Below are 9,896 nucleotides of genomic sequence, written 5' to 3'. Positions count from 1 at the left end.
AGTGAGAAGTGAAAATATGAAAGTATGTCTTCACCGGCTATCCAAATTCATTTCACCCAATGCACAGTTTAAATGAAACTCTGTGGGACTTTTGATGCAATTCGTGTGCAAATCTGAATACAGAAGTATCATGTTGCTCAGGCTTTCATTGACAAATCATGCCTATAACCAATTTATTTCTTCAGAATCTGAATCAGAATCAGATTTATCGGCCAAGTGTGTTGATGTTGACACGCACAAGGAATTTGGTTCCAGCTGTTTGTGACTCTCAAAGGTACAGACATAAATAACATTATACTATACAAGAAAGCGATGCAGACGATGAGATACAATATAGACAGAATGAGTATAAAATGTGGATATAGTATGAATAAAATATATAAAATATGAATATGGAATATGAACGATCAGTTATGTACATAAAGTGTGGGAGTGCAAAGAACAATATTGTGCAATATTTTGCTTTTTGTGCAATATACAGCAGCAGTAGTGTGTGTGATATATACGGATGATGCGATGACTGACAGTCCTGACAATGCAGTACTTATAGATAAGAAGCAGTGACTGTAATTATGGTGAGTTGTTAATCAGGGTGATTGCCTGGGGAAATAAACTGTTCTTGTGTCTGGCAGTTTTAGTAAGAAAAGTTCTGTAGCACCTGCCAGAAGGGAGGAGCTGAAATAGTTTATGTGCAGGATGCAAAGGGTCAGTAGTGATTTTCCCTGCCCGGTTTCTGGTTCTTGTGTCGTACAAGTCCTGGAGAGTGGGCAGGGGGTGCCAATTATTTTTTCTTCCAGTATGTTCTTGCATTTACATTTAGCAGATGTTACACTGGTCAAGTAGCTAAAGGTGAAACAATAGCCAGTATTTAAAAAAAAAAAAAAGGGTTTGGACAAAGTGTTACTATTTAGGCTACAGACAATAGTAAAGAAACAGTCAATCAAAGTACCATACAAATGATATCCTTAACACTAACAGGTTCATCTACTATGTCTAGTTAGTTATGACTCTTCTGCTGACTGTTCTGGTCAAAACCAGTCAGCTTCAACAGGGTCCCAGTTCAGGGTCGTTTTGTTTTCAGTCACTGTTGAAGCAGAGCTCAGGCAGACGCACACATCCACTGAGACCAAAGCTCTAGTCCCGGCTCTGCCTCAGGCAGATGTTTAGATTGCTTTAACAGATTTACTGCACCTGCTGCCACCTAAATCAGTTCATATAAAGATGAAAGCAGTCAGTACAAGCACCAGCTCTCTTAAAGTTTGCCTGCATTACATGGAAGTAAACTCAAGATGATGGATAACCAATGTTTTTGCCGTTTCAGTTTGCATGAGTGGTTCAATATTGTTTTGTGCCTTATTTTGTGTTGTAGACTTCATACAGGATCATGAACAAAAGCATACAGTAGAAAGAAGAACTTCAGATAATTACAGAGGCAGAAGTTGCAGATTTATTTCAAGGTGTAAAAGGAACAAAAAAAGAAAAAAAGAAAGATTTGCAGCCTAAGAACAGGGCTATGGATGGCAACAAAACAAACAAAATACAACAGAAGCTTGAGAACGATACGCTGAAACATAGGACCCAGAATAGAGATGCTCCTCGGGGTGAAACTGGTCACAGGTGAGTGTTATTGGGACATGTTATGGAAGTATTATGATCATGTGACATGCCGGGGCTTAATTCCACTTGACTACAAACTGTTGTAGAAAGAACGTTATCACATTGACATCATTTCCTGTCCAGTGTCACCCAAATGAGAATGAGGTGATCCCTTCTGAATCTGGTTCCTCTCATGGTTTCTTCCTCATATTGTCTCAGGAGGTTTTTCCTCACAATCGTCAGCCACGGTTTGCTCATTAAGGATAAATATTAGAGATAAATAGTAACTTAATTTTACACTTTAAACTTACATTTTTTTATTCTTATTCTATACTTATGTAAAGCGTCTTTGAGACTATTTGAATTGTTAAAAGCACTGTACAAATAAAATGAATTGAGGGCAAGACACAACATGTAGGACAACAGTTATGATCACTGTCAGTGTTATTATATTTATTTGTTTATTTAGATGAATTGAATTAATATGTTTCACATAAGTGTAGTAATAAAATAATACTAAACAAAAATATTTTTTTTTTCACTGCTTTTGTCCCATTGTAAGGTGTGTTAATATATGCCGTTGATGGCAGGGATGAAGCGAATTAGACCCAAATGCAGGATTCAAGTGCATACACCGTTTTACTAAAAAAAAAAAGAGAAACAAAACAAAACTTACATTTAATATGACACCTAAACATGAAAAGCATAGGTAATAAACAAAACAACCTGGACATGACAACATTTTATGGCGCACTCATGACAACGTTAACACATACGACAACAATTACTCAAAAACAAAGAGAACAAGACAAGCAAATATAAGGCAACGAATTAAGATAAACATGGAACAGGTGAGATTGTGGGAACATAGGACATCTAAGGGCATAGCACCGCCCACATAGAAACAATAAGGTAGTAAGTAGGTCCTGACACCCATTTATGACCACTACATTTACATGTACATTTACATCATTTAGCAGATGCTCTTATCCAGAGTTATGTACAGAAGTGCTTTTAAGTTTCTATCACTGAATACATGAACTCTGGTTCACTAGGTTACAGACTTAAGATACTATGAGACAAAATCTCTGTTCAAAGTTTTTTTTCTTTTTTCTTTTTTTTTCTTCCAAAGGTATGCACATACAACAAATAGGGAAGAAGTTCATTCCACCACTTTGGTGCTAGAACAGAGAGTCTTGTAGTATACTCACCTTTTATCCTTAGAGATGGTGGAACCAGTCGAGCAGTGCTGGTAGATCGGAGGTTGCGGGGTGCAGTGCGAGGCGTAATGAGGGCTTTGAGGTAAGAGGGAGCTGGTCCATTTTTGGCTTTGTAGGCCAGCATCAGTGTTTTGAATCTGATGCGTGCAACTACCGGAAACCAGTGGAGGGATCGCAGCAGCTGGGTGGTATGCGAGACCTTAGGCAGGTTGAAAACAAGTCATGCAGCGGCATTTTGGATCATTTGCAGAGGACGAATTGCGTTCATAGGTAGACCTGCCAGCAGTGAGGTGCAGTAGTTCAGTCTTGGAATGACAAGAGACTGAACAAGTACCTGAGCAGCCTGTGTGGACCACTACATCTATAAAGAAGATCTATAAAAGATTTTCTGAAATCTATGTCAATGTACAGTATGGGTCAATGTAATATACATGTCAGTTTCATTTACAAACATTATAAACTAGAGAAAAACTTGTTAGTCCACATTTATGCATTTTATAATGCAAAAAATTGATCTTTTTCTATATCAACTGAAGTTTGTGTTAATTCCAATCCTGTAAGGATATTACAGAAAAATCCCCAAAAAATATTTACTAGTTTTAAAAGTAATTTTCTTGATTAAACAATTTAAAAATTATATTTCAACAGACTAAAGTAAGATTCTGTCTCTTGAGCATGTATTCACAGTGAAATATTTACATTGAAATAACACGGAAAATTTGGATTGTGTTATTAAGGATTCAAATTTATACAATTTATATTTATATAATTTTTAGCCACAGCTTTACTTGGAAATAGTACTTTACAAATAATTCCAATAAAATAAATAAATGAATAAACAAACAAACAAACAAATAAATACATAAATACATTGTTCAACTAGTAAAGATTGATTGTGTTATTTACTGTGATATAAAATGTCCATGTGTAATATAGTATTTTGCGTTAACTGACTCATTAAAGGGGAAAAAAATGAACAAGATCAATGGTGTTATTTTGAATGAAGGCTTCTATAAATAAAAACAGAGGTTGTGGTATACTATTTATGATCAGTCTCATTCCACTTCTTTCTCTTCTCTTTCTCTCTCTCACCGCTGTCAAAGTCAGGTTAATGAAGACTAAAATAGAATCACAGAGAGAACAAAAAAGTCATCCAGGTTAGATGGGCTATAGAAAACATCTGCTTGTATGCTATGTATGTTTCATGAGACTCTTTGATAAATAGTCTACATGATTACTTGATTATTCTAGGCTGTAATTAATCATTTCAATCTATTCATATAATTGATGTTGCTGAATTGATAACAGTGTTGCTGAACTATAGAGGCAACAATATCTGTCTTTGTCTTTGATTTGGTGAGGTGATCATTATTTCTAAATAAATTGAATTGAATTAAATTTGCATTTAAAATGAATGTTTCCTGCCCTGATTATTAATTAGTCCTAAATAGCTGTCAGTTTCAAACGGTATCCTATTATTCAGTAATATAGTACAATAGATGGAAGGAAATGTTTTTCCCTTAAAATATTTGGTCCCTTGAGGATTCCCAATAATTATATTTATAGTTATTCAAAGTGCAATCGTTTTTTGAGTCTCAAGCGCTGTTTGAGTCTCAAGGCTTCTTCCTGTTTTATGGATTCTTTCTGTTCTATGGACACTAGACTTTTTAAAAGATTTAGAAAAGAGGATGTAGCACATGACAAGATCCACTGCCATGCCACATTCAACTATCTAACTGACAATAAAGAAATTACAGGAAGTTAAAATGTTCTCACTGTTCTAGTTAGCACTTTGCCCTGGTCAAAGTACTGTAGTTGGTAGTTCAGCAAGAGCATAGGAATGCTATGGAATACTGGGTCTGAGGTTGGAATACACACTGGATGGAATAGCAGTCCGTTAAATGGCACCATGTACACACACATTCATTCCTAGGGGCAATTTAGTGTGCCTATTTCACTTACTGGTCAGATTTTGGAAGATGGAAGGAAATTGGTAGAAACGCAAATGCGCGAACACACACACACACACACACACACACACACACACACACACACACACACACACACACACACACACACACACACACACACTAATCTGAGATCTCTAAATGTCTAAAGTCTAATTGGGGACTTTACAGCTGTGGCAGGAAAGCTACCTGCTGCAAAGACACCTTGCCACATTAATTTAGTTGCAACTGCACACAAAGTTGCATCTTTATCCAGTGTGTCAGGTCAGTCAGGATTTCAGGCCACAAATGACACATTACTGTCACCAAATTGCAATGTGTTATGCCAGCATGCCTGTAACTAGCAATATAGCATGTCCAGTTGTCAAATTCAATATGGAAACAGCGATGTCCTGATAATGGAGTGACAGAATGTTGCCTGCACGCTTATACAGAAAAACTTGCACTTGGACTACCCAAGCAGTAGTGATGATTAGTTCCCAAATGTCTTCAGAATAGCTAAGAAAGACACTTCAGGTTTGTTTAATTGTTAGACTGAAACATTATGTTTAGCTCTTAAAAGATGCAATTCCTTCAACTTCTTGAGAATTATGCAACGCACAGCTCTGCTATGATATATAAAGGTTTGAGTTTATGCCACGACATATTACATATATAAATGTGCAACTAGGCTATAAATTGTAAACTACTTGTAACATTGCAGGTCGAGACAGTTAGCTAGCTGCAGTAACATTATCTAATCTCAGTAACCTCAGCAGATGTACCCTGTTTTAGCTGTGGGCTACATTGCAATTTTAATGTATGCTTTTTCCCATGGCAGTGTGGAGAAGTAGAGAAAGGAAGGATGAGCAGACACCAGCTGCTAACTCACAACTGAGTGTGTGCTGGTAAAATGGAAACAGTTTCTGGATGGCCGCTGTGAATGCTACACTTTAAGCAAGTTGTGAATTACAAAGATGAGACTATTAGAAAATCTCAATGTATTCATCTAGGTAGTGAATACAATACAATACAAAATGGGAAATAACTAACCAGGTGAATATGTATGACTTCTAGCTAGTTTGTTCAAATCAGACAAAAGTATGTCTGCACAGCAAAAGAGAGAAAATTGTAAACCAAAATACAGTTCAATACAGAGATCACAGTGAAAATCTAAGATTGTTAAATAAAATCTTGAATTTCTGAAAATTAGAAAAACATTAAAAATACGAAAATAAACAGAAGGTGTTATGGTAGACAGAGGGAGAGGACAACGGAGTAAGAACCAGATGTATTTATTATAACATACAACATAAACCAGGGAGATCGTAGCAGAGGAGACTTTCCTGAACTTGACTGATGACAGGACGAAGACAACGAAGATGATGAGAGCTGAAAAAGACAAATAATCCACAAATGGTTAGAGTCAGGCAGGTAACAACAATACACGTGGAAGCGATGTATGTATTAATGAGACTGGATGGGGAATGGATGGGAATGGAACAGGTGACAGTAATTAGTAGTCAGGTGAAGCAGAGTGTTGCGAGAGAGTGAGTGTGGAGCCTGGCGAATCCGTAACAGTACATCAATATCTTCTGGGATACCGAAGTATCTGAACACATGCTGGAAGAGCAACTCCGCACTTTCCATTGCAGTGGGTAAACCCTTGAGGGGATGAGTCGAATTGACTTAGAGAACCGGTCGACAATGACGAAGATGCATGTGTTACCTTGGGAAGCTGGGAGGTTTGTGGCAAAGTCCTAGATGTGACCAGGGACAGTGTGGAATGGGAAGTGGATGGAGTTTACCGGTGGGAAGATGTCTGGGAGTCTTGGAGATGGCACAATCCTTACACCCACTCACGAACCTTCCTGGGCCATGTTATGCCATCAGAAGCGATGCTTCAGCAGTGAGAGGGTTTGATGTATACCGGGGTGACCAGTGCCAGTAGACGTATGTGCCTTATAGATGAGAGGATTTTGATGGTGCTGAGGGACATTTTGTGTTTCCGGAATTTTGTGTGTCCTCCATACTCCAATCAATTGGGCAAACCACCAATCTTTCTGGGAGGATGGTGTCAGGGATAGTGTTGTCTTCATCCGGGGAAAGAGTCAGGAAAGACCATCGGCTTTGCAGTTTTTATTTCCTGGGCGATAAGTGATGGTGAAATCTAATCTGGTGAAGAAAAGTACCCATCGAGCTTGTCGGGTGTTGAGTCTCTTAGCTTCACACAGATATTGTAGATTTTTGTGATCTGTCACTCTGTCACTGAAGGGATGTCTTGCACCCTCTAGCCAATATCTCCACTCTACAAAGGCCAAATTGATAGCGAGTAACTCCCGGTTTCCTATGTCATATTTGGCATCTGCTGGGCGAAATTTATAGGAATAGAAGGCACATGGATGAAGAACTGGAGGCTTCCCCTGCTGCTGTGACAGGACGGCTCTCTTGGGACAGAACACATCCTGAAACTCTGTGTATTCCCCAGGTATGGTGATTGACATATCTGCCTTCAGGCTTTTGATGGTGGTGGAACATACGGGCATGGGTGAAGAAGGACACTGGCGAGGAATGGGTAGTTGTGCAAAACAGGATTGGAAACTTCTCACCTCACCCATATCCCAAGAGAGATGATGCACTAACCACGGTCGCTCTAGGATGATGTCAGCGGTGGAATTCTCCAGAACCAGAAATCTGATGGTTTCCCGGTAGTCTTGATACAGGTAGTCTTTATAATCTAAAACAGGGGAAGTTTTCCGCTGCCAATATTCTCTGCAGTTTCGCATGCTAGCGGGGGCTAGTGGTCGGAACGAGCAAGCCCTCCTCACCACCTACCTCAATGGCCTTAACCTGAGGTGTAGTAAGGTTGCAACTCTCAGCCTACTGTACGATGACACCATGGGCTTAGAGAACTTCATTCAGAAATCAATCAGAACAGAAAAGCGGATGCAATCCTGTTTCCATGATGTTAAACAGCCAGTCTTCTGTTATGGTAGAGAGAAGGAGAGGACAACGGAGTAACAACCAGATGTATTTATTATAACATACAAAATAAACCAGGGAGATCGTATGAACAATAGCAGTGATGCAGATAATGGTGCAAGTGAGAGATGCAACTCCAGCACACAAACACAAATGACAGTCACAGATAGCAGATGAGATTTTGCTATACTTGACTGATGACAGAACTGATAACAGAAGGTTTAAGAATTTAAACTTGAGCTAACCCTAACCCAAATAAATATTTTATACATTTATTTTAATATTCATGACTTTGGACTATTTTCCTATTTCAATCTTCTCTTAAAGCATGAGAACACGTGTGACTGATGGATTTGCTCTAAAATGGGACATAGGTTTATTGTGGAGTCCATGCCAGCTCCAGTGTACACTATCATTAAAGCTAAATAAATAAATAAATAAATAAATAAATAAATAAATAAAGTTTAAAAAATAAATAAATAACCAAATAGTTAGTATATTTAAAAATTGTGCAAATATTCCAATTCTACTTTTCACTCAAGTTGGTGTCATTAACAATGAAATAAAAAACTGATGTAGAATGATGCAGAACAGATGCGTTTTCAGACAGAAAAGCAATGTTTTGACCATCACTGTAGAGCACAAACACGTTGGAATATTATTGGTGTATGTTATTATAAGATGGAAAAAGATGGTGCGTGTCGCTTTAAAGACGGGATTCTGACGTCACCCTGATGTGCATCATCCAGATGACGGAGAGAGAGAGAGAGAGAGAGAGAGAGAGAGAGAGAGAGAGATCACATGCTGTTCATCCTCTGCATTTCGACAGACTGTGGCTAAGAAAACACAGTGCTTTAAAAAAGAAGGGCAGCTAGTGAGGTTATGTGCTAAATGTGTGTTAACTCCAAGGCCGCGGACCTGTAGGTGGGATGCGAGCGTTGTCAAGGCGACAACCCTGGGGGCGGGGCCTGGAGCATCATCTCAGAGAGCTGTAACACACACACACACACACACACACACAGAGAGAGAGAGAGAGAGAGAGAGAGAGAGAGAGAGAGAGAGAGAGAGAGAGAGAGAGAGAGAGAGAGAGAGATTCCTATGCGAATGAGGGGAGATCGGAAACGCGGAGCATCTCCTATCATCTGTCTCATCAGCTCTGTAAACATGCAGACGGATGGACAGACACGCTGACGGATTTAACAAGATGAATTTACTCTGAGAGACAGCAGCAGGGGGGAAAAAAATAAAGCTTTGCGTTAAACAGTGACAAAACGCCGCGCTATTTTAAGCCCAGGAGTCTCGGCTTCAGAAGCGCTACGTTTGGATGAAGAGATCACTTTCGCCTTGTTTCCCAGTCAGCATCATCATCATCATCATCATTGTCATCATCATCTTATCATCATCATCCAGGCAGTCTGCCTCTGTAGATAGGATTTCTCACAGCAAGATCGACTAAAACCAACTCGTACTGAAACGCGTCTGATAGCTGCTTGATAGAGGTTTTCAGTTAACATGAAAATATTTGGAGTTTGGCAGTGAGAGGAAAACCCACAGGAGAGGGAAATACAGACTGTCCACTGCCCACTACGTCAATCAAGGATTTGTGTCACCTTCTGATCTTCTCATCATCAGGTAAGAAAAATTTTTTTTTCAGCCTTACCTCAAAGTGCCTGGCTATAAAACACTGACATTCAACAGCTCTTTCCATAGGGCTATATGATCTAAGGATAATAAATCAGCTTATTATTATTCATCTGTCATTGTGGACTTCATGTGTTGCATTTTGGGTTTTTTTTTTTTTTCATTTAGAACGCCTCCAGGTTTGATCCACACTGTGTTGAAACAACACCTACAGGGTTGATTTGACAACTACGGTGTCAAATTAACACCTTCAGTGTTGAATTAACACCTACTGTGCCAAATTAACACCCGGGCACAAATAGACACCGTAGGTGTTAATTCGTCACAGGTTAGGCCTGCCATGTTCACGGCCACCTGCCCAACAAAACTCAGCTCCACTGCAATCTACTAAATTAGATGGCTGGCACGTCTGGATGCACTGCTTTTCAAATTGCTTGGAGCTTTAATGTGGTTTGAGAAAATGGACATCAGAATCATTAGACAATCACTTTTATTCTGTCGCTTTCCTTCT

At 39.0% G+C, this 9,896-nt stretch overlaps 1 protein-coding gene and 1 long non-coding RNA gene across 3 annotated transcripts in view; both read left to right on the top strand.

The window, feature by feature from the left end:
• Positions 1-215: 215 nt before the first annotated feature.
• On the top strand, positions 216-2,897 carry LOC113654689. Its single transcript, XR_003443463.2, has 3 exons — positions 216-274; positions 1,370-1,617; positions 2,729-2,897. It is a non-coding gene; the product is annotated as an uncharacterized LOC113654689 (long non-coding RNA).
• Positions 2,898-8,541: 5,644 nt separating this feature from the next.
• Positions 8,542-9,896, top strand: part of nlgn2a (neuroligin 2a) — a 167,359-nt gene continuing 166,004 nt past the window's right edge. For both annotated transcript variants that reach the window (XM_047801468.1, XM_047801465.1), the window contains exon 1: positions 8,542-9,376. The gene's annotated coding sequence lies outside the window, so the exon portion shown is untranslated. The remainder of the gene's footprint in view (positions 9,377-9,896) is intronic.

The sequence above is a fragment of the Tachysurus fulvidraco genome, chromosome 1 (assembly GCF_022655615.1).
Source record: "Tachysurus fulvidraco isolate hzauxx_2018 chromosome 1, HZAU_PFXX_2.0, whole genome shotgun sequence".
NCBI classification, from domain to species: domain Eukaryota; kingdom Metazoa; phylum Chordata; class Actinopteri; order Siluriformes; family Bagridae; genus Tachysurus; species Tachysurus fulvidraco.
This window is presented reverse-complemented; position numbering and strand designations above follow the sequence as displayed.